This window comes from Nannospalax galili, unplaced genomic scaffold (genome assembly GCF_000622305.1).
Source record: "Nannospalax galili isolate Female #2095 unplaced genomic scaffold, S.galili_v1.0 scaffold653, whole genome shotgun sequence".
NCBI classification, from domain to species: Eukaryota; Metazoa; Chordata; class Mammalia; order Rodentia; family Spalacidae; genus Nannospalax; species Nannospalax galili.
In genome coordinates this window covers 1,062,777-1,087,330 of record NW_008334077.1, presented here as the reverse complement: position 1 = coordinate 1,087,330, position 24,554 = coordinate 1,062,777, and the positions used below count along the sequence as shown (strand labels likewise).

At 45.6% G+C, this 24,554-nt stretch overlaps 1 non-coding gene across 1 annotated transcript; it reads right to left on the bottom strand.

Annotated features, from left to right (window-relative positions):
- Positions 1-24,101: 24,101 nt before the first annotated feature.
- LOC115069612 lies at positions 24,102-24,230 on the bottom strand. Its single transcript, XR_003848863.1, has one exon. It is a non-coding gene; the product is annotated as a small nucleolar RNA SNORA69 (small nucleolar RNA).
- Between the last annotated feature and the right edge of the window lie 324 nt (positions 24,231-24,554).

The window sequence follows — 24,554 nt, the reverse complement described above, 5'->3', positions numbered from 1 at the left end:
GTCTATATCATTATCTTGATTTCCTTCTCCTTTCTGTATGCCTATGATTTGTAACTTTTGTCTTTTATGATGTCACAAAATTCTTGCATATTCCATTCTTGTGTTTTTAAAATTTTTTCATAATCTTTGCTTGAGTGGTCTAATTCGTCCCCTTTATCTCTCAGTCTTGATATTCTGTTTTCATTTTATTCATCCTATTGGTAAGGCTTTCTCCTGTGGTTTCTAATTGGCTTACTGAGTGTTTCACTTCCTTCTTCATTTCACCCTGAGTATGCTTTCAATATTTCTCTTTTCTGAATTCATTCAGAAGTTTATACCTATCTTCCTTCAGTTTTTTTATTTCTTTTTTTGTGTGTTCTTTAAATTCACTGAATTCTTTGAGTTTTCATTGTTTACCTCTAGAGGATTATTGGTACTTGGTGCAAATATATTATTTTGGTTTTTCATGTTGTTATTTTTTTTCTGTGACTTTGACGTGAATTTCTTTCGTAGTTTCTGATTCTTGTGTGAGACTCAAGCCTTCCTTTGTTGAGTTTAGGTGTGCTTCTTTTTGTAAACTTTATATGCCTTTGTGGTTTACTAATTGGGCATGAAAAGCTGGTTGGTCTAGGCTTCAGGTTCTCTCTTTTGATTTTATATTGGAGTGGTCAAATTTCTTTTGTCTTAAGGAATTCCCACAGAGGCCCATGAGGCTTGAGGCTCAGATGCTCTCGGGCTTTCTCCTAAGGTCTGGATCCCTCCAGGAAAGATGTTGCCCTCAGGAATTTGGGAGCTGGGCTGGCCTGGGAGAAGGGCCCATGATAGATACTGGTCTCAGGAAGCTGGTGGCTGTGCCACCCAGGGATGCAAAGGGAGGTGGTAGTGGGAAGAGGCCCTGAGGGCTCCTGGGGACTACATGGAGGAACTGAGTTGGTCTGGATGCAAAAGATCAGGAAGCAGTGGGGATTCTGGGCCTAGAGGTTAGTCCAGGAGTCTGTGGTTCCAAGACAAGAAATGGGCTAGTACCCAGGCTAGGAGGGGAGCTGGGAGGGTGAATGAGGCTGGGGGAGTCAAGGTGCCCCAGGCCACCACAGGACCCACCCAGGAAAGGTGCTGGCACCAGGACACCAGAGCCTGTGCAGCCCAGGGAAATAAAAGGAGGTGAGGGCAGGACCAAACCCAGAGGGCTCCTCAGGGCGGCAGGGAGGAACTGGGTTGGTCTGGATGCAAAGGATCAAGAAGCAGTGGTGGCTCTGGGCCGAGAGGTTAGCCCCAGTGTCTGGGGTGCCAAGACAAGAAATGGGCCAGTGCCCAGGCTAAGAGGAGAAACATGGCACGGGAGCTGGAAGGGTGAAAGAGGCTGGGGGAGTCAAGGCGTGGTGGGCACCACTGGACTTACTCAGGAAAGGTGCTGGCACCAGGACCCTGGAGGCTGTGCAGCCCAGGGAGGCAAAGGGCTTATTTTTTATTTTTATTTTACTTGTAAGTGTATTGCCTGCATGTATGTAAGTGCACCCCTATTGTGCAATGCCTAAGGAGGTCAGAAGAGGGGATCAGATCTCCTGAAACTGGCATTATGGACTGTTGTTAGCTACCATTTTGGTTGCTGGGATTCGAACCTGGGTCATTTGCAAGAGCAGCCAATGGTCTTAACCACTGAGCCATCTCTCCAGGCCCTGCATGTTTTATTTCTAATGTTTACTGAAAGAAGGTCAGGCAGTGCAATTGTCTGTGTTTCCTAGATGAGAGACAGGCCGGAAAGATCAGGTACCATGTGCTGGGCACACATGTAGTAGGCCTGAGGCAGATTTGGTTTATTGATCAATATGACAGATGAGTAGTTGGAAAGTGTCCTGGTACATGTAGGATGGTGATCTGTGGGTTCAGCAGGGCTAGAACAGTTCAGGGGGAAAAGAGACTGTAGATACTATGGTAGATCATGGAAACTTCTAGAGAAGAAGCAGACTGAGCTGGGCACAGAAGGGAGAGGAGGGTCAAAGCTGTGGGGAGTAAACAAAGGGACAGTGGTGTTCCAGGTGGGTGTGCCCTTTGGAAAAAAGAGATGCAGTGGTTCTAGAATGGTGGGGGCCTTCTGACTCAGGTAGGAACATGTCATCTCTACTGCTGTGACAAGTTCTTCAGGGACAGTTCCTGCATTGGCTGAATGTGTGCTACCTCGAGGGACTTGGGTGCTGTGGAGTTGGAGCAGTCTTCAAAGGATGTACCCTCCCACACCAAAGCTGACTCGTCAGGGCCCCTGTTGACTCAGGATTGGATGGACCTGAGACCTGTCGGGGGATTCCCTTCTGACCACTTAGGGTTCGTGGCACACTCCTGGACTCTTTGAACACCTTTCAGGAACTGGGAAGAATTGACCCCTTCCTGCAGTTATGAGAGTATAATTAATTTTTTTAAAGTTATGAGTGTGTCTGCATGTTTGTGTGCCACATGAGCACACATGCACATGTGTGTGTGTGTGTGTGTGTGTGTGTGTGTGTGTGTGTGTTTGTGCCCATGGGGCCCAGAAGAGGGCTCTGGATGCTCTGGAGCTAGAGTTACAGGCAGTTGTGAGTCACTGGATGTTAGTGCTGGGAACTGAACTCAGGTCCTCTGAAAGAGCAGCAAGCATTCTTAACCACTAAGCCATCTCCCTAGCCCTTAATTTTCATTTTCATGAGTTATGTGAGAGCAGGGGAGATATCTCAATCAGTAAAGTGCTTGCCTTACAAGCATGAGGACCTGAGTTCAACTCCCAGAACCCACATAAAAAAATATAGCTGTGGTGACACACATTTGTAATCCCAGGGCAATGGAGACAGAGACTGGCAGATGCCTGGAGGTGGTTGCTAGCTATTTAGTCTAGCCTGATCAGTGAGCTCAACACCAATGGGGACTCTGTCTCAAAATGAGGTGCTGGGAGCTGCAGAGATCACTCAGTGGGTAAAATGCTGCCCAAGCACAAGGACCTGAATTTGAACCCCTAGAACCCATGTAAACTGGGTGTGGTAGTATGTATCTGCACTTCCTGTGTTCCTGTGATAAGACAGGGGTCAGGAGAGTCCCCAGCAGCGTGTAGCCAGCTAGCCTGGTGTACACAGCAGCATGTAGCCAGCTAGCCTGGTGTACACAGCATGTAAACAGTAAGAGACCTGGTCTCAAACAGGGTGGTGAGGACTGATACTTGAGATTGTCCTCTGACTTCCCCATGTGTACCATGGCACGTGTACACCCACACTCACACACGAATATGCATATACACATGCATACATAAAGTAGACGGCATTTCTGAGAAGCAATACTCAACACACAGGCACACACATGTGCATGCACCCACAGAATAAGAACTGCTGGTTTTAAGAGTGGGTTCGTTGTAAAAGACTTTTGCTATGAACTTCCATACTGCCTAGCGAGAGTTTATAAAATTACTTCTCACCTTCCATGGACCCACTGTCTTACTATGTCCTTGTTAAGGACATGCTAGACTTGTTATTTAAAAATATGCTTCCTGATTTGATAAGTGAAAATTGGCATTTCTCTTTTTCCCATTCTGAGTAAGGCTGGACATTTTCCCTGAAGCCTTCTATGTCTCGGTATCCCAGAAATCTATGGTGCCCACTTAGAATCTCTCTTTGGGTCTCTTCTGAGTTGGAAATGAAAAATCTCTGACAGCCAAGACCTCTCCTGGGATCGGCAGGAGACCCCAGCATCCTGTACCTCCAGGTTCCCCTCCAGGAAACTTTCCCTAATTAGGCCTGGTGTGAAACCACTGAAATGTTTCTTGCGTTCCGATCCCTCTTACATTTTTTCCCCTTTACTACAAGACAAAACAACCATTGCATATTTGGGGGGGTGGAGGGACTTAACAACCGACATTATCAGATATAGAAAGCACCCACTGTATACTTTCCTATAGCAGGGGAGAAGGAAAAGAGATAAAGAAGACGGTCTCATCCCCTATAGGAAGCAACCCCTATAAAGGGCTGCTCAGGTAAGGAAGGACAGAGAGAACAGAGACCAGCCAGGGAACAGGCATCCTTTCTCCCCAGGGCAGCTGCTCCAATTTTCCTCCTCAGGACCTGGAATGTAGCTGAAGAGGTGAGGGAAATTGAGTTAGAGAAGCAGAAAATTCAAGTTGCTTCTAAAGGAATCCAGATAGAGTGCTGAACTCTGCCTTCTCTGGCATCCAGATGTGGTCAGCTACAGCACTGGCTGTTCTGGGGGCCCTTGACTTAATGTTTCAGACTCCAGTGCTTGGCGGCACCCAGAGCAAAGCCAGTAGCGGTTTGCACTACAGAGCTGGCCCAGGCAGTGGATTCCTAATGTGGTGCTAACGTTTGCCAGCTGGAAAGCAGAGCTGCTTGGTGACATGTGGGGGACAGGTTTCCCCTGACCTTCACCTTCTCTCTAGAGTGGGGGTGTGTGCTTGGGAACTTCATCGGTGAGTCACATGTGGCTCCAGATCCTGGCCAAAGGCCCTGGGGGTTAGTGACCTAGGCAGTGAGATCTGAGGGCCATATGGTAAGGTTAGGGATGAGTGTCCCCTTGATGGCTCTGCTCCTACTGCTGAGTCAGCCATCTGGAAGCAACCCAGTCATCTGCCAGTAGCTTCTAGCAAAGGGTGTTGACAACCCATTCCATCTAGTGCTAGTCCTGACTCAGCAGACATCAGGGCATAGTGGTTATAAATCCACCTCGTCATTTACTATCACAGAGACCTTCAGCAAATTATTTAAGCACTCAGAATCGCACCTTCCTCTCTGGCAAAATACAGATAATAAAGGTGCTTAAGTCACATGAAAAGTGGTCATCTCAGTTAATGGTGACTTTTCTCTCCAGTTTTCTCAGATCAAAATCATGTTGCTCCAGCTGGGGTATAGCTCAGTTGAACAGCATTTGTCTTCCATGCGCTAGTCCCTGGGTTCGATCCCCAGCACACCCCCAAAATAAATAAACATTTGGATTCAGATGAGTAGGGAGATGGTTCAGTTAGTAAAGTACTTGCTGTGCAAGTGTGGAGACCTGAGTTCAGATTCCCAACATTCATGTAAAAAGCAAGGCATGGTGGCGCATGGCTGTGATACTGGAGCTTACAAGCTAGGTAGCCTTTCTGATCAGTGAGCTCCATGTTCAGTGAAATATCTTGTCTCAAAAAATAAGGTAGAAAGGCTGGAGAGATGATTCAGTGGTTAAGAGCACTGGCTGCTTTTACAGAGGTCCAGGGTTCAATTTCCAGCACCCACATGGTGGCTAACTACCATCTGTAACTCGAGTTCCAGGGAATCCAACATCCTCTTCTGACATTTGTGGGCATTGTGAGACACAGGTGCATAAGAGTCATACACATAAAATAAATAAATATATATATTAAATATAAGGTAGATAAGCCGGGAGTGGTGGCACATGCCTTTAATACCAATACTCGGGAGGCAGAGCCTGGCAGATCTCTGTAAGATTGAGGCCAGCCTGATCTACATAGTGAGTTCCAAGCCAGCTAGGGCTATAGGAAGACTTTGCCTCAAAAAGACAAAATTTTTTGAAAAAGGTAGATGAAGGCCTTTAGAAAAAGTCATATGGAACCTACCACCACCATAGAAGCTTATATAAACACACGTGTGTGTTAATATATATATGTAAATATATATTATTTATGTATTATATACATGTATATGATCAAAGGCAATTAAAAGAAATTACCTTATGACAGGGGGACATTGCCCCTACTAAACACCATAGGCTAGCAAAGTAAAAGCCCAAGGCCAGGTATAGACTTCTTTTGAAGCTGTTGATCAGAAATCCCACAGACACTCACACAATATTGGCCACTGCCAGAACCTGATGGTAAGACCGTGTTGCTAAAGACACTGCATACATGAGCTGTAGAAGAAAAAGAGAGCAATCAAACTGGTACTGACTTCAAAGCTTCATCGCTACTGGCTAGTTTCATAGTGCCGGAAGCTGCTGTGCGTGCTACTGGAAGGAAACAGTTAATCATTATTCTTACCCCATTGTGACTCTTATGTGCTTCAACAACTGGCCTGGCAAGATGTGGCCTGTAGTACAATAGTGGCATGAATACTATGGGAGGAACGAATCACTTTCTAATTGGATTTAAGGTTCGCTCTGCAAGATGGAGCCCATACCTGACACTGATATCAGGCCTAGGAACCTGCGGCTACACAGGCCACAGGACATAGCGGAGAGCCTGATACTATTACTCTGCTAAAGAAAGTATCAAAGCAACTCCTGATGGCTTACTGCTATACCCATAGATCAATGCAGCACTCACCCTCCCCAGATAAGCTTCCTTATGAAGCAGATGACGACTAACACAGAGACCCCCAACCGTGTGCAGAGAATACGATGCTGCAGAGCGCTTGTCCCTGAACTGAGCACCTATATTAAACTTCTGCTTTCCAAGACTCAGGGATCATTGTGGAAGGGAGGCAGGAAGATTAAAAGAGCCAGAGGTGGTGGGTGACCACAAGGAGACAGAGTTTTTCTAGACAGCCCATGTACATACACATACACATACACATGCACATGCACATACACATGCACATGCACATGCACATACACATATACATACACATACACATACACATACACATGCACATGCACATACACATACACATGCACATGCACATGCACATGCACATGCACATACACATGTACATACACATACACATACACATACACATGCACATGCACATACACATACACATACACATACACATGTACATACACATGTTTGGGAGGTTCCTAAACTGTTATCATTAAAAGTCAAAAAGCAAAGGCTACAGGCTGAAGAGATGGCTCAGTGATTAAGAGCACATGTCAAATGGTTCACAACCACCTATAACCCCAGTTCCAGGGGATCCAACCCCTTCTTCTAACCTTCACATGCAGTTCATACACATGTACATACACATACACATACACATGCACATACACATACACATGCACATGTACATACACATACACATACACATGTGTACACATACACATACACATACACATACACATATACATACACATACACATACACATACACATATACATACACATACACATACACATACACATGTACATGCACATACACATACACATGCACATGCACATACACATACACATGTACATGCACATACACATACACATGTACATACACATACACATATACATACACATACACATACACATGCACATGCACATGCACATGCACATGCACATACACATACACATGCACATACACATACACATACACATATACATACACATACACATGTACATACACATACACATACACATGTACATACACATACACATACACATACACATACACATGTACATACACATGTACATACACATACACATACACATACACATGCACATATACATACACATATACATAAAATAGAGTACATGAAGCTGGACAGGGGTAGTAATGAGGGAGCAGATAGGGGAGGGAATCTAAATATGATAAAAATACAGTGGATGAAAAAATAAGATATGATAAAGGAAGGCATTGATCACTGGCCTCCTCCACATGCGCACACAGACACAGACACACAGACACACGCATTCATACAACACGAATACATTTTTAAAAAATATTTTTATTATTTTTATTTTATGTGTATGCGTGTATTGCCTGCATGTAGGTAAGTGCACCCGTGTTGTGCAATGCCCATGGAGGACAGAAGAGGCCATCAGATCCCCTGGAACTGGAGTTACGGACAGTTAGCTGCCATGGGGGTGCTGGGATTCGAACCTGGGTCTTCTGCAAGAACAACCGGTGTTCTTAACCGCTGAGCCAACTCTCCAGCCCATGAATACATTTTTAAGTGGCTCTTCTCCCAACTCTTTTTCCAGTCTATTTAGTCTATCAGCAAACTTTAAGAGCTCTTGCCTTCAAAATATCAATATGTATCCATCATTGCATCATGGCCCCCTACCTTTGCTGCTTCCTCTCTGGTCTAAGTCCCCATCATCTGGTGCCTGGGTGATTGTATTAGTGTCTTCACAAGTTTCTATTTCTCCCCTTGGCCTCCTGAAGCCTGTTCTTCATCTAGCAGCCAGAATAATCCCTGCTGGAATATAAAGTCAGATCCCCTGCATCACTTACCACACGTCTGATGATACTGAGTGCCAAATGGGAGGGAATCAAGCCTCTGACTGCTATCTGTGTGAATGAGCCATCCTATAGCCAGGTCAAGCTCTCTAATGACATCAGCTCAAGCTGACTTCCAGGAGACTCCCCAAGAAGCCCTGGGTCAACCTCTCAGCTGAGGTTGACCCTCAGAAACTGTGATAAGTGTCTAAGGATAAATGATTACAAAACAACCAAAAACTATACAGAGTATTGGCATCTGCCACAATAAATGCCTTTAAATGTAGAGACATAATGGAGGTTCAGGGTGAGGTCCCTGCTACTGCAGGCCCAACAAGCTAGGCTTGGCCACGTGTCCCAATGCACCATGCTAACACTAATGGTGAGATGTAGAGAGGGCTTTAATCAACTCATTGGGAAGAAGAACACAGAGAGATCTAGAACCCTGAGTTTATCTTTGCGGTGTTGATGTGAGCTTTAAATAGAGGAAGAATTAGGACCAGAGGTATGTGCAATGAAGCACTTCTGGTCAAGGTGTGGTTCCAACCTCAGTACCTCAGCTACAGTTCTGCAAGGTGGTCCCATAAATTATTAGCCTTGCTATTGTTGACATTCCCAGCTGATGGCACCAATGTGTTCCTGTAAGGTGATCTGCTCCAAGGTGTAATCACATATCATATATAATTGCCCTCGCTTGAGGAGCTCTGTCCTGTAGAATCTGCAGTTCTGGGACTCCGAGGTGACAACAGGTATAGAACAATGACTTATTTTTGTGCCTTCAGCCTTGAAGGGAGATGAGGTAGGCCAGCTAGACAGATACTCCTTAGTAACTATCACATCTTGGCAGTTAAGAGTCTGAGCCCAAGTAAAGTAGACAGGCATCAGACAAGGGCAGAGATGCCAGGGTTTCAGCATGCTCTAGGTATCTTATGGGCCCAAGAGAAGAGTCAGTGCTTTTTAGGAAAGGCAGCTTCTAAGAGTTCCTTACAGGAGTAGCATTGGAAATAGAAGACAAGAGGCCTAAGAGCGTGATGTTAGAATGCAGCTGCTGCTCAGGCCACAGTCCCTGAAGCGGCCCTTCCCGTCTCCCTGATGCCCACAGGCACCTATTGAGACCTCATTTGAGAGTCCCTAACTAACAGACTTCCAGGTGCCAGGATTTCTTACCTGGGGGAGTGGGTTTACATCAAGGGGGTATTTGCTGACCATGCATCTTGCTCCCTATCTCTTTCCCTGCCTCCTGCCTAGGGAATCAGAGAGCCTAGCTACAGGCTTCTTCTGTGAAACCTCCCCCATCATCAGAAAGGTATAAGAAGAGATTCCCACTTCTGCCACTTGGGCCCTGAGTTCCTCTCCTCAGAGCTCCCACCATGCTGTGTCCCTGTCTATCCATGGCATTAGTAACCCTTTTCATAAACTCCTTACTTCCCCACAATCTGTCTGTGACCCCATTTGAATCCCTCATCTGAAGCTTTTCAAGTGGCAGCTAAAAAGGCATTGAAAGGAGTGTTCTGGAAGTCTTAAGGAGTCTTGAACAGTCTTCCTGAGGGCCTTATGGGAAATAAGGAACATGTTCTTGGAACTAGAGAGAAGGAACCCTGTTGTTCCTGGCAGAGTCTAGCAACAGGCTCATCTGCAGTTACTTGGACACAAAAGTGCTCCTGATGAACTGTGTGAGATTTCCAACCAAAGTATTCAAAGTTCTACCCTACTCTTCATGCTTCCACCAAAAGCACAGGGGACATGAGCTAAAGGAGAAAGGATTAAACAGAAAGGAGCCAGGACTTGCTGACTGAGACATTTCCCCATATCTTGTAGATGCCACATGATGATGAAATTAAGCGTACTGTCAGGAGACCATGGTCCAAAAATAAAGCTGAGGGTATAGCCATCAAACCCTTGTAAAGACCTCAGAAGGATCTAAAGGAGGGCCTCAGAGAACCATTCAACTAGGCAAAAGATGCTGAAGTGGTTAAAGATGTGTCTCATGGTTCTCTCAACCAAACAATAGGGTTTCTAAGAAGCTTTGTGGGGACTGGAGAGATGGCTCAGTGGTTAAGAACACTGGCTGCTCTTGCAGAGGACCCCAGTTCATTTCCCAGCACCCACATGGAAGCTAACAACCATCTTTAACTCCATTTCCAAGGGGTCTGATGCCCTCTTCCAGTCTCCATGCACATTGCACAACATGGGTGCACTTACATGCAATCAAAATGCTCATATACATAAAATAAATAATTTTTAAAAGATGGAGAAGGGCTTATCTCAAGGAGATCTGAGTACGTGGTTTTTGTTTGATGGAGAAGACCCCAGTGATAGTCATAGGAAAACCACAAAAATTTAAAGATAATAAATAATATTGACAAAAATACCTCTAACTTGGTCTGAAAGGGAATGGGACAGTCCAAAAATGAGTAGAAATTTGGACATCCAAAATTCTACTGACAAGGAACAGGATGGAAAAACAAGCAACAAACACTCAGGATGTAACCAGATGGGTAAGAAAGGATGACACTCCACACAATTCTAACAACTTGTCAGATCACCTTACAAAATGAAACTGAAGCCCAGACCATGACTGGCCGATGGGGGGGCGGGGGGAGGAAACCACACCTTGACTAGGACTGCTTAGATGTGCCCTAGCCTTCTATTTAAACTTTAATCCCATTTCAGGATCCCAATGATGTCAATGAATCCCTTTGTCCCTCTATCCAATGTGGCCACATTGAATAAATCTCCCTCTTTCTGCTTTTTATTACTTTGTTTAATTGGTTTCTCAAGTGTGAGTAGCTGAACTTAGCTTCTTGGGTATAAATTGTCACTCCATATTTTGTAACAAGAGTTTAAAATCAAGAGCCCTGAGGGTTAGAAATGCCAAGAGGGAAGATAAGCAAGAGTCAACGAGAATTATCCCCCTGCAGAAGGAGGACTGTGTCTTCATTCAGGATCTTCCCAGGCCTTGACCCTCTGGATTTAAGAACAGCTATGGGTCAGCGATTCTTCCCCGACCCCCGACAACTTTGAATAGCAATGTTTATAGCAGTTATTCTGTCCATGCCCCAACTAATACACTGGAGTGTGGGGAGGAGAATTCAACGAATATAGAGCTTTTAAAACCAGGAGGAACTTCCTCAAGGAGTTTGCCCAAAGAACTGAACTCAACAAACCCATGATGGTTAATATTGTCAACTCCACAGAATCTAGAATCATTTTGGAGATAAATCTATGCGTGTGTCTTTAAGGGGGTTTTCTAGCCTGGGTTAATTGAGGTGGGAAGATCCATTTTAAACCTGGGCAGCACAATTCCATGGGTTGGAGTCCCAGGCTGAAAAAGAGAGAGAGAGAGATCTGATTACCAGCATTCAACTCTTTCTGCTTCCTGACTGCAAGTGTAATGTGACCAACTGCCTCACGCTCCTGCCCTCCTCAAGCTGTGAGCCAGATTAGATCCTACCTTCCTTAAATTGTTGTTGTCAGATGTTTTTAATCACAGCAACAAGAAGATTTCAGACTTGGAGCTGATGCAGTGCTAGGGAATTATGGAAAAAGTGGATGGAAGGATGTGAATTTGGGGGAGTCAGAACACAGACTCAGAAATCCAACCTCCAAGATGCCCCCTTTTTCAGAGTCATCTAGCTGAGAAATACTCAGGGGGTGCACTGCCCTTGTGTGTGATCTGAAGAACCCCTGACTGGAGACACAGAAGGCTAGTTCATTCCTGGAGGTGATATGACTGTGTCTTGGTGTCATTCAAACTCCAGACTCCCCTGTGGATCAGACTGAGCTTAGCCTTGACTTTGCTTAACTTCTCTCACCCCATCATCTTTTCCTCACTCAACAAGACTCTTGCGTACAGAATCCTTATCACCGATGCTTTCTAGGAACTCAACTGAAAGCATCTAATAACTATAAAGTGATGCTCTTTTTGAGATATGTTCACTTTGGGCTGAGGAGATGGCGCCATTTGCTGTGCAAATATGAAGACCTGAGTTCAAACCCCCAGAACCCACAGATAGCTGGACATAGTAGCATGCATCTATAATCCCCTGCAGCTTGTGGGCCAGCTATGCTGGTGTACGGAAGGACCAAGAGACCCTGCTTCAAACAATCTAGAACCCAAGGACTGATTGACGCCCAAGGTTGTGCTCTGACTTCCACACACTACACCATGGCACCATGGCACACAAGTACTCCCCCTGACACACACACACAGACACACCCAAAGATACATTCAATCCATAATGGGATTTGGGGATAGTTTATGAAATCATTACAGATACCAGAGACAAGAAAAATGAAATGTGCCTAAATCAGCACTTAATTTAGCCAGAAGGCCAAGAAGTGATTACATACCTAAATCTCAACTCAGGGGTTCATGGTTGACATAACTCTGGCAGCTTCTGTTTTTCCTCTTGGACAGAGTGACGATAATTGAATTTCCGAATTCACAGAGCATTATCTCCCCCAGCCTGAGCAAGCCCTTCTCTCCTTCTGTGTGATTCCAGTCCCCCCCCTCTGACGTGCATTCCCATTCATCCTCAGTTGGGTCTCGCCCCAATGTGCTGGGTGAATATCCTTAAGTTTGTTTGTGTTCTTGCAAAATGTGTAATGTCTTTTGTGTATATGTTTTGAATTTGCATAAATTGAAATATGCTGTAATTTTGCTCTGTTTCGTATTTTCCACCAGTGCTGGTGCTATGTTTTGAGAAACAGCCATGTGATCATCTGTGCCTTTAGTTCATTGCTTCTTGCTGCTGCGTAATATCAACTCTTCATGCTAACTTAATGTAGTCAAATTTTGCTCAATATTATCCTTTCTAGTTTATGCTTCCATGCCTGTTAAACCATTCCTACTCTACTCTGAGATTACAAAGATAAATTTTCCCATTATCTCCTCAGAGATGGAAGCTTTTGTTTTTTACAAGTTTTTATTCTTTCTGGGTCGGTGTCTTGTTTTTAATGTAATGTGAGGTGAGGATCTAATTTCATTTTTGTCCCATATAGATGGCAAATTGTCTTCACTATGTTAGTTAGTCCAACTGTGATGCCTGCTCTGTGCTGGGCTTCTTATATTTTCTTCCACTGGTCTCTGTCTCTCCTGTGCTGCACTGCACCATCCTAATTTTCCCATTCTTCTTGGTGAAATTGATTATTCTTTACTGTTATGACACATTTCTTTGCTGGATGTGGTGGCACAGGTGGATCTCTGTGAGTTCAAGGCCAGCCTGGTCTACATAGTGAGTTCCAGGCCAGCTGGGGCTGTAGGGACACCTGTCTCAAAAAGACCAAAAACAGTTTTTTTTTAATGTTTGGCTGGAAAAGTCTCTCAGCCTTGTGCCTTATCCTCTCATTATCTTGGCCTTTTGTTTATATAACTTTAGAATCTACCACAACCATATTCACACATCTGATGAGATTTTGCACATGAATGGGAAAATAATGACATCTTTAAACTACAGACTTCCTCTCTAACACCTCTATTCATAATCTAATTGCGTTCTTAGAAATGAGGCTGTCCAGCGATTTTCCTCCTTAGGCTGCTCTGTTTGGCTTTGGTGCCTACTTTTTACTCCTGAGTGAATTGGAGAGGAGAAAATTAAGGACCCCCATTCTATATTCTGGTTTACACTAGACTTATCAACTGCTTAAATTGTCATTCTCCCAACCCTTATCTATTTCAGGTCTCAAGTAGCTCAGGTTGGCCTCAGACCTGCTAAGCAGTCAAGACTAACCTTCAACTATTGATCTTCCCTCCTGAAGGAGAAATATTAGGCCCTAAATTTGGAAGCTGGTGGAGACCAACATCTCATGTGACAGCCATTCTCTGGCCAACTCCCTGATGTGGCATAAACTCCCCTCCCTGCGTGGTACAATCACAATGGAAAGAAAAACAAAGAAACAAAGAAACAAACAAACGTAAAAACCCTGAGTCTGGTCCTCTAGACCTAGGCCACAAGGAGATGCCCTCTCAAGTTTATTCTCTACCTAAAAAATCCTGCTTCTTCTGTTAAGGTCAGTTCATTCATCTCTTTTCCCACTTCCTATTTACTTAACGTTTCATACTGAAACCTGGAAAGACACCCCCTCACCAAGACACACACACACTCTCTCTCTTTTCTTCCCTTCTCTCTCTCTCTCTCTCTCTCTCTCTCTCTCTCTCTCCCTCTCTCTTCCTCAGACCTGAGCTGAGTCGCCTGATAATAGAATGGTAAGACTCATTGCTCTGTAGGCAAGGTACCTCGTTGAGGTCGAGATCCTTACTGACCAGTCCCAGAAACCTGCTGCCAACTCTCCCCATTTTTTTCTACTGCTGACCTTGCCTCCTTGACTTTGCCTCCCCAGCCTCCAGAACAGAGACTGTTGCAGATCAGCCCATTGCATCCACCACCAACACTTCCATCCTCAGCCCAACTGCTGGACAAGCACCCCCACTGTCCCCCTTGGTGGTGCCCCTAGGAAGGACACTGTCCACCCCAGATCTCAGATAGATCCCTCAGAGGCCCACTTTAGGGGACCCCTCAGTGGATAGCCTAAGATCTTCTCTCTGGGCTGGACTTTTGCCTCTGAAGACCCTTTGACCCAAATCCCAGCTCCCAGCATTCACCTGGGCATTGCTGCCCTGCAGCATGGCATCCAAAATTTCCAAGGTCCTTGGTGATATCCCCTCAGCTTGCCTCTTAAATAACCTCTCATCCTTGGGACTCCAATGTGATTTAAACAAAAGAAACTTTATTGCTCTCAACCTTTGTCTGGCCACAATACAAATAAAAATAGCTGATGGCCTGAATTTGGCACATTGGATCCAAAGGTTCTATCAGATCTTGATAATTTCTTACAAAGGAAGGGCAGATGGTCTGAGGTTCTTTCTGTCCACGCTTTCCTTCTCCTCTGCTGCCATCCCTCACTTTGTAAGGACTGTTCTCTCACCCAGATTCTTCTGGAGACTCTTTTCTGATGGGGCCCAGGATCCTCCCTCAATCTTGACCAAATCCTCCCCAACCTGAGCACACCCAATTGATTCTGAACCTGACCCAGAAGACGAACTTTCTCCTTATCGACCCAACTCCACCCCTTGGAACCCAACTGCTGATCTGGTCCCAGCCCCTCCCAGGCCTCTTCTTTCCCCTGCCACTCCCCGACCCCTACTCTCTCTCTATCCTCTATTACTTGACTCTAAACCTTCCATACTCACTGTACTCCCCCTTTAGCCCCCTTCTCCCCTCACCTCTCCCATATATACTGCCTCCTAAATCCCGGCTCCCGTGTTTTCCCTCCTAGATGTGGCAAGAGTGGAGGGTCCCCTTAGAGTTCATTCATGTCCCCTTCTCTCTAGTTGGCATGTCCCAGATAGAAGATAAGCTCAGTAGCTTTTCAGAAAGTCCCACCAAATATAGGGAGAAATTTATCTTACGCAGGCTTATCACCTCACCTGGGGCGACCTTTGTTATGTCCCCGTGTGCCCTCTCACACCAGGTGAAAAGTCCCACATTTGGCAATCTGTGGCGCAACATGCTGGCCACCTTCACAGGCAAGACAGGGACATTCTCCCAGTAGCAGATGAAGCACTCCCCACAACTGACCCTAACTGGCAACACCAAATTGGTAATGCAGGTATCCAGAGACAGAACCATATGGTTACCTGTCTCCCAGAGGGATGGAGAAAAACTTCCATACTTGGGTCAATTACAATAAATAAAATAAGAGAAATAACCCAAGGGGCCAATGAAAATCTGTCTCTTTTCATGGCTTGTCTCATGGAGGCTATTGTTAACTGTACTAAACTGGATCCCAGTACTCTACAGGGACAATTGTTCCTCCACATTCAGTTCAGTAGCCAGTCAGACCCTGACATCCAGAAAAAAATTCCCCAAACTTGAACTGGTCCCCCAAATCCCACAACGAGCAACCCTGAACCTGGCCTTTAAGGAAACCCAGGCCTCCTCATTTCAGCAGGTGTATGGGAAAAGGCTCTTGTGGGGGTGAGGAGGACTGAACTAAGGGCAGGGGGCCATCTCCCCTAAGGGTAGTTCATTTTCCATTGTCATTGACTGCAAGAGGCAAGTCTTTTTTGTTGGCACTGGGGCTACTCTCTCAACCAAATTTTTCCACCGTCCTCTCCAGACCTCTACCACCATGAGCCACCACAGTAACCCCTGAGCAAATTCCTCCTCGTCTTCTGCACTTTGGGGTCTATAACTGTGGTCCATTCATTTTCAGTTTTTCCCTCCTGTTCCTCTCCCATTCTGGGATGCAACCTCCTACATTGACTAGGGGTGACCCTCTTCATTCCCCATATCCAATAGTGGACTGTGTTTCCCACCCCTGGGCTCCCTACCCTGCTCAATCACCCTAACATCAACCCACTAGTATGGGATACAGACCACCTGGGCACAACACACCACCTCCCCATCCTCATATCCTTTAAGGATCCCTCTGATGTCACTGTAGTCCCCCAATACCCTGTCAACCCCACAGGACTTCATGACTTCAAACATACCATACACTGACTTCTCCAATTCCATCTACCCATCATCCCATTCTCCTCATAATACCCGCATTTTTCCTATAAAGAAATCAAATGGCCACTTCCACTTGGTTCAAAAGCTATGAAAAATTAATGTGGCCATTAACCGACCCATCCTGTTGTTCCTAACCCTTACATACTTCCATTCCTCTTAATACCACCCCTTCGCAGTAATGGATCTAAGGACACCTTCTTTACTGGTCCTCTCCCTAGACTCCTTCAAACTTCTTCTCACAGCATTTGCAGAAGACAGGACTTGCCACCCCTTCCTGAAGCCCTTTCTTTTCACTGATGACCTCCTTCCTCTAGTGGAGGAACTTTGGCTGCAGGGAACCTTCCAAAACTTTACTCTCACCCAGATTTCTTTCTTCTCCCTCTCTGTCATGTTTGTGCTCTGGAACCTCCCCAATACCTTGAGGGAAGTGATCTCCCACAGCCTCTCCTTGCCCAATCTTCCATCCCTTTCCTAGAGAGCTTCCAGAAGCCCTACCCCAAGTTCCCTCTGTTTGGCCCCCTTCCCTTGACTGCCAACCCTAACTGAACCTCCTGTTGGGTCTGTCCTGCATCACAAGCTGGCTTTTCACTCCCATTTCTCTGAACACTTGGACACAAACTGGTGTCACCTTATACATGTTATCTCTAAAAATGGGACCCATCTTTCATGGGTCAAAGTCCTAATCCAATGCTCCAGGCCTAGCTCTAAAGGCATTGGGGGAATGACAGGACCAGCTACCACAGTTTTCTCCCTGTTCCTACCCTGGGACCCCATCATGGGATACATGAGGAGCCTCACAGGGATGAACTCCTCTCTGGATCTCTTGCCCTTCCATCCCTGGTGGCCATCCCTTGGGAACACATTGCTCACTCGCTATTCAACACAAACTCATCATTAAAAACTTTCTCATAGACCGGAGGAGCTGCCACATGGCTTACCACATGGTCCCCAACATACCCAGTCAGGTACACCCTATTCCCTGGCATCACCTTTCTCATCTCCACTAGTATGACTTTGGCCTTCTGCAAGGGATGCGCCCCTCTTATTTCCCTTCTACTATTTGGCATAATGGCTACCTTTACTTTTAGCAACAACCAATGTGTCCTCCTCCACCTCCCCTGACAAATGCCTGGCGTGGGACTTTTATGAGCCCACCAAAAGATTGGCCATGGAACACCCCCTCCTGTCTGATTCCTCAGTCCTCCTTTAGCCTCTAACCATGGCCTTCTTAGCTATTTCATTTCGGTCCTATGAATGGGAACTCCACTTGGATAAGGTTCAACTATTCACTGGCATAGACTTTTGGGGTTGCCTGGAACATGGACAGGGAGTTTTCTTTGCCTGTGGAGTCTATGCCTTCCAGAGGTCCTTGATTAACCAGGTCACAGCAATTTCTCAAGCTGCCATTTGGGACCATGTAAAGACCATCTTCCTCCTAAGGAATATGAAGGCACTTTACCCTTGGCCAGAAGGAAGCAGCCATATATGATGACGACACCACCACTGCTATTTATATCCCTTTAGAGTCAGGAACCAAGGAGAAATATTAGACTCTGAATGCGGAAGCGGCTGGCGACCAGCCTCTCTCATGACTGCCACCCTCTGGCTGCCTTCCCCAATGTGGCACAAACCCCTCTCCAACTACCTTCCCCATTAGACACAGTTCCTACCACAGGGCTCTCCCTGATGGAAAACAAAACATAAAACCCGGAGCCTGTTAAGAGAGGCTCTCCTCCTCTGACCCCAGGCCATGAGGAGGTACCCCTCGGGTTTATTCTCTGCCCAATAAACCTGCTCGTTCTGTTGAGGTCAGTCCCTTCCTCTCTTTTCCTGCTTCCTATTTCTCTACTCAGCTTCCATTTCCTGAGTGCTGGAATGACAGGCATGCACCACCACCACGCCTGGCCTGTGTTAATCCTTCTGGACTGGTGTTTTCTTTTAAAATCTATTTTAATTTGGTAATATGATTTCTTTAATAGTTATAGTATTACCCAGATTTTTTTGTTTGAGCTGCTTTTGACAAGCTGTTTTTTTCTTAGAATGTATAGATTTTTCATTCATTTATATTTTGAGATGTGTCAGTATAAAGCTGTTTAGTATATCATCTTATTTTCTGTTCAGTGTCTACAGTAGACATAATTATATTCTTCATTCCTAATGTTAGATACTTTAATGTCCTTTCTTGATTATCTTACCAGTTTGCCTTTTCAAAGAAGTAATTTTTCTTTTATTTATTTTTATTATTTTTATTTTACGTGTATGAGTGTATTGCCTACATGTGTATAAGTGCACCTGTGTCACGCAATGCACATGGAGGTCAGAAGAAGGCGTCAGATTCCCCTGGAACTGGAGTTAGGATGGTTGTTAGCTTCTATGTGGGTGCTGGGATTCGAACCTGGGTCCTGTGCAAGAGCAGCCAGTGCTCTTAACCACTAAGCCATCTCTCCAGTCCCTTTTATTTTAGTAACTGTTTTCTGCTTTATTAGTTTCTGCCTTAAGTTTTATTATTTTCTTCTGTCTCCTTTTTTGAACTTATATGATTTTTCAATTATTTAAAAGCTTTAATTCCTGCCTCAGCCTCTCAGGTGCAGGGATTATAGGTGTGTGCCACCAAGCCTGGCTTCTTTCTCTTAAGTTATTTTTTTTTCTCCATAGCATATTGATTGTGTGTGTATGTGTGTGTATATGTGTTCAGGTGTGTTTGAGTATGTACATGTATGTGCATGGGCATATAGAGGCCAGAGGTTGACACTGTCTTCCTCAATTACTCTCCACCTCTTATTTTGAGACAGGGTCTCTCACGAAACCTGGCACTCACTAATTGGCTAGATTGGCTGGCCATCGGGCTCCAGGGATCAGCCTGTCTTGCACTGATGCCATGCTAGGGTAACAGATGCAAAGGAACATACCGGGATTTTTTTTTTAAAGCTCAGCGTCTGTCTCATTCATTTCAGTTCTTCCTCCCTTTCTAAAGCAAGCACAGAAAGCCCTCCAGACCCTCTGATTGCTTCTTAGCTACGTCTCACAGTTTCTGATTCAGAGTTGAATGCGCAGTGTCGGTCGTATTTGTCTGCCTCCTTTTGATTATGAATCCTTTGGACACAGAACCTTAGCAAGCCATGTAGAAAGCCATTGCTTAAGCCTGGGGAAACACAAGCTTTGTTTTCTTTAAATAGTACTAGATCTTTTTCACTGTGGCTGTCCCACAGCGTGCACCGTTTCCAGTAGTCCTTGTCTCCACTGAGCCAGGAAGGCGCTGCCAAGCCTCTATGCTCTTCTTACTGTGCAAACTCAGTTGCCATCCAGAGAGAAGGTCAACCCTAAGACCAGCCTCAGAGCTGACTGCCTACTGGTGTCAGAGCCTGTGATAACAGGAAGGGAAGAGTGGCTTGAGCAGAGCCTGTGTGTGTAGAGGATGGGAACTGAGTCCTAGGGTGTAGCTACCTATGTGTCCTCTTCCAGGACAGAGCTAACTGGGGCCCCAGGCTCCTTTCCCTTGTCAATCTACTCAAGCATTGACGGGCTCCTCGTCCCTTAGTGCTCCTCACACATTAGCATTAGTGACCCTAAGCTGGGGCCTCTTTTGTGCATCACCCCCCACCCCCTGCTCAGGACCCTCTAACTTCCCATAGTCGATGAAGACAAGATGCAGATGGCACTGGAGAGCCACTCTGAGCCCAGCAGGAGCAGGAGGCCAGGAGATGACAGCGTTGCCCCCAGGGGCAGCTTCCTGGAAGATGATTTAAAGGCGGATCCTACACCCCAAGCTGTCTCTTGTGATCTTAATTTGTGGCTTTGTCTGATGGGACTTGCTTCCCTCTGCATCTTCCTCAGGCTGTTTATTTGGGGAAAGGATATTCCCTGCCTTTCATGTCTAAGCTGTTTCCTCCTGTGAATGTCCCCTATGAGGTCTTCAGCAGGCCGGGGGCTCCAGCGGGAGGGGTGGGCTCTTCTCCTGGGAAGTGAGCCCTTGGGGCTGAGTGGTCACACAGTCTCTGTCTTGGGGAAGTCCCTGGGGGACCATCTCTTGATTCTGTGGTGGGCAATCCCCGAAGATCTGACTGAAACTCTCAGCAGATTTCCTTGGGCTTGGCCTAATAAGATTTTTCCTTTAAAAGGAACTTTCCATTGTTTGTTTTAAAAGTGAAATGGGCATTTTTTCCAACCACAGGGGCGATGCTGGAAGAGCCTGTAATTTCTAGGATCCAAGTCGGAGCTTAAAAACAAGAAGAAGAAAACGGAGGAAAAAGTCTTCCAATTAAAACTAGTCTCTTTATTCCTCCCTCGGGCTCTCTTTGGTCACTCTGCACTGAGGGGCGACAGCAGGGTCCTTATTTTAACTTCTATCCCAAGCTCTAATGAGCAAATTCTTCCATTCTCTCTCACCAATAATGAGATACCTGCAGCTAATTAGACACCAGGAGTAGGGTAAAACCCAAGATTGATGATGGAGTTTCAGTGCTGCCCAATACACACCCACTGTGTGCCTTCCACCAGGCACTGAGCCCTTATACAATGCATGGCTTCTGCCCTCAGAAACATGGAGCCAGAGACAGCTGGGAAATCGACTTCTCAGTATGGAGTGGTGATGGAAAGGGTCAGATGGAATACAAAGTAGACCCAATGATCTATCACTTGGTGTTTGTCTTTCTTTTAACTTCCCAGAACCAGTGGATACACACCAAGTGGGGCACCAAGATGTGGAAGATATAAGCCCTGCTCCCAGGAGACCACGGTCCTTGAAGGGAGCCACTCACAAGTCTGGATCCAGGCAGGCGGACTAAGAACTAAGCACTGCCATGTGGTGGTGAGCAGCCTCACAGGTACTGAGGAGACAGAGGACAAAGGGTTTTGAGACCAGAAGAACCTTTCTCTTAAATAAAACCCCAGGGGAAGAAGACAGGCAACCTGGGGCAGGTCAGTGGCATGGAGCTTTGAGGTAGACAAGGGGGACCCACGTGGCAAGGAGGGAAGGGTCTGCGACAACCACCAGGCATTCCTGGAGGAGCTCAGAACCGACTAGCCTGAGCACTCAGGTCCATTACCAGGCCCGATTCTACCTTCCAGAGCTTGCAGCTCTTGGCTGGAAAGTTTATGAGAGCTGGCTTATTCTCTGGTGTCTTGGCACTTTCCCTTCATGTCCTGATTGGAACCAGGGAGGCTGTAAGTGCAAACGTTTTTGTACCTTAGAGTAAATTATATCTGCGTTCCTGGAGAAGGCTGTGGTGAAAGTGTCTCTTGTTTCCAGTGGCCCCACGCTCCCCTCAGGAGACCCAAATTCCAAGCCGGCGCTACTATAAAGTTGATGAATGCGTGCCAGGCCCTAATCCAATATGCAATTGCCCTTCTTTCTCCTCTCCTTTCTGCAAGCGAAAGGAAGCTGGATTTTTAATAAGGTAATAGCACCTCTTTTATATTTTCCTTTCATAAATTATAAGGAATTGAGAGCAGAATAAGGCAGTAGCTTGGCACAGCAGGATGATTACTGAACTGGGTGGGAGTGTAAATTGGTGCAACCACTTTTGGAGAGCAAATTGGCAGTATCTAGTAAAGCCCAAGTCTACCAGCTCCCCTCCCAGGCGAGCTCCCTGGAGACACTCTGCATTGCAGAGTTGTCAAACACAGAAACTCACTGGGAAAAACCAAGCCCATTGATGAGAAAATGAGATGGCTGGGTCCCCCAAACATTTCAGTGTTATTTGTGACAGTGAAAAGACACTGAAAAAAGATGGCTATTGGTAAAGAGAAATGATGGCATTTGAGATGTTAGAATAAAGGAACCAGCCTTACATTCATTAATGTAGTAAAATCTCATATAAGACTGTGACAGCAAGTTGCAGGACTTGGATGACATAAAGGTGCTCAGAAAACAAGATGATTCTATGTGCTGTTTCTAGATGCATACGTGCATTGTGATGGTACAAAAATGTGGAGATGGGCTGGTGAGATGGCTCAGTAGATAAAAGTGCCTGCCACCAAGCCTGATCTGAGTTTGATCTTTGGGACCCACATGATGGAAGGGGAAAACTAACTCCTGCAAGTTGTCCTCTGATCTCCACATGTATGTGTGCATAAATAAATAAATAAATAAATAAATAAATAAATAAATAAATAAATAAATAGGGGCTGGAGAGATGGCTTAGCAGCTAAAAGCACTTGCTGTTTTTCCAGAGGATCTGGGTCAGTTCCCAGCCTCCCCACATGGTGGCTAATAACTACCTGTAACTCCAGTTCCAGGGAATCTGACGCCATCTTCTGGTCTCCAAAAGCACTATAAAATGTGGTACACTTACATTCATGCAAGCAGAACACTCAGGTGAATTCCTGGGGCTCACTAGCAGGCCAGCCCAGCCTAATTGATGGCTATCAGGCCAGTGAGAGATCTTGTCTCAAAAAACAAGGTGGGTTGTGAGTGGTGGTGCATACCTTTAATCCCAGAACCTGGGAGGCAGAGACAGATGAATCTCTGTGAGACTGGGGCCAACCTGGTCTACATAGTGAGTTCCAGGCCATCTAGGACTACAGGGAGATCCTGTTTCAAAAACAAACAAACAAACAGAACTAAGGTGGGCAGTGCCTGAGAAAAAACACCTGAAGGTGGTCTACTGACCTCCACACACCCATATACACATGTGCACCTCCACCCACACGAACATGTGCACATGTATACACATATACATGCACCCAAAAAAATAGAGAATTACACATTTTCAAGTGAATCTAAAGGGACTCTGTCTCAGAAAGGAAGGTGAACAGCACCTGAGGAGCAAAGCCGAGGTTGTCCTCCGGCCTCCATACACATACATGTGCACGTGTACCAGCACATACATACAGGGACATGCACATGCACTTGTGCACACACAAATAGTAACCCCAGCATATCTGTCTACTTTCCAGTGACAAGGCAAGTAAATAATAGGGCATAGCCAAATTCTAGAACTTTACCTGAGAGGCTAAGGAAGTGCTTGGTGGTAATTCAGGCTTGCCTATGAACATGTCATAAACTGGTGCTTGAAGCCAAGCCCAGAGCAGCTCTTCCTGTTGCCAGTGGTCATGAAATCGGATGTGATGGAGCCATGAGGGGCACTAGCATTTGGTCCTGGAATGGAGACGCTAAAATGGCAGCATTTGCTGCTGAACCTCCTGGGGTGGACTCAGGCGGCTCTTAGCAGAATTGCTTGGGACTTCTCTTTTCTCCAAAACCGTGAGTTGATTTCAGGTGCCAAGGCCTTGAAACCACACCCCCAGCTCTGGTTCCTCAGGCTCTTAAAAGTGTCTGAAGCATGACAGTCACTCCATTTTTCTGTACATCATCCAAGACAGGCTGTGAAATAGGCTTTCCACTTTAAGTGACCAAGCCCTCTATGTGTCAAGCCCTGTGCCTCAGAGAACACCATAGCCTTTGGGGCTACTGCTTTTAACCTGTACGGTTGCTTCTAAGCATCTGAGCCCCACTTCAGTCTAGAACCCCATGGTTGTTTCTATGCTTTTTTAAAAACTGTCCATGTCAAGCTGTCATGATTTTATCCCCAGAATGGCAAAATCAGGAACAGTCAACACGACTTTTCTTTTAGCAGGATAATATATTTCTATGGTTTAAACTGTGTGGAATTAACCTCTTCTGTACCTCCCCATGTCCATCTGTAAAATAGGAACAATGACATCAAATCACACGACTGCTGTGAGGATTACATGAGCTTTACATATATATGCAGATTTTATTTTTTCAAATTTATGTGTATGAGTATGTCTGTGTGGGTATGTACATGTGTGCCAGCAGAGGCCAGAAGAGAGTGTTGGGTCCCCTGGAGCTGGAGCTGCAGGTGGTTGTTAACCAGCTGACTTGGGTGCTGGGAACTGGACCTGGGTTCTCTGCATAAACCGCAAGTGCTCTTAACTGCTGAACCATCTCTCTTAGATATATGTAATATTTTCCGTAATTTTAGACA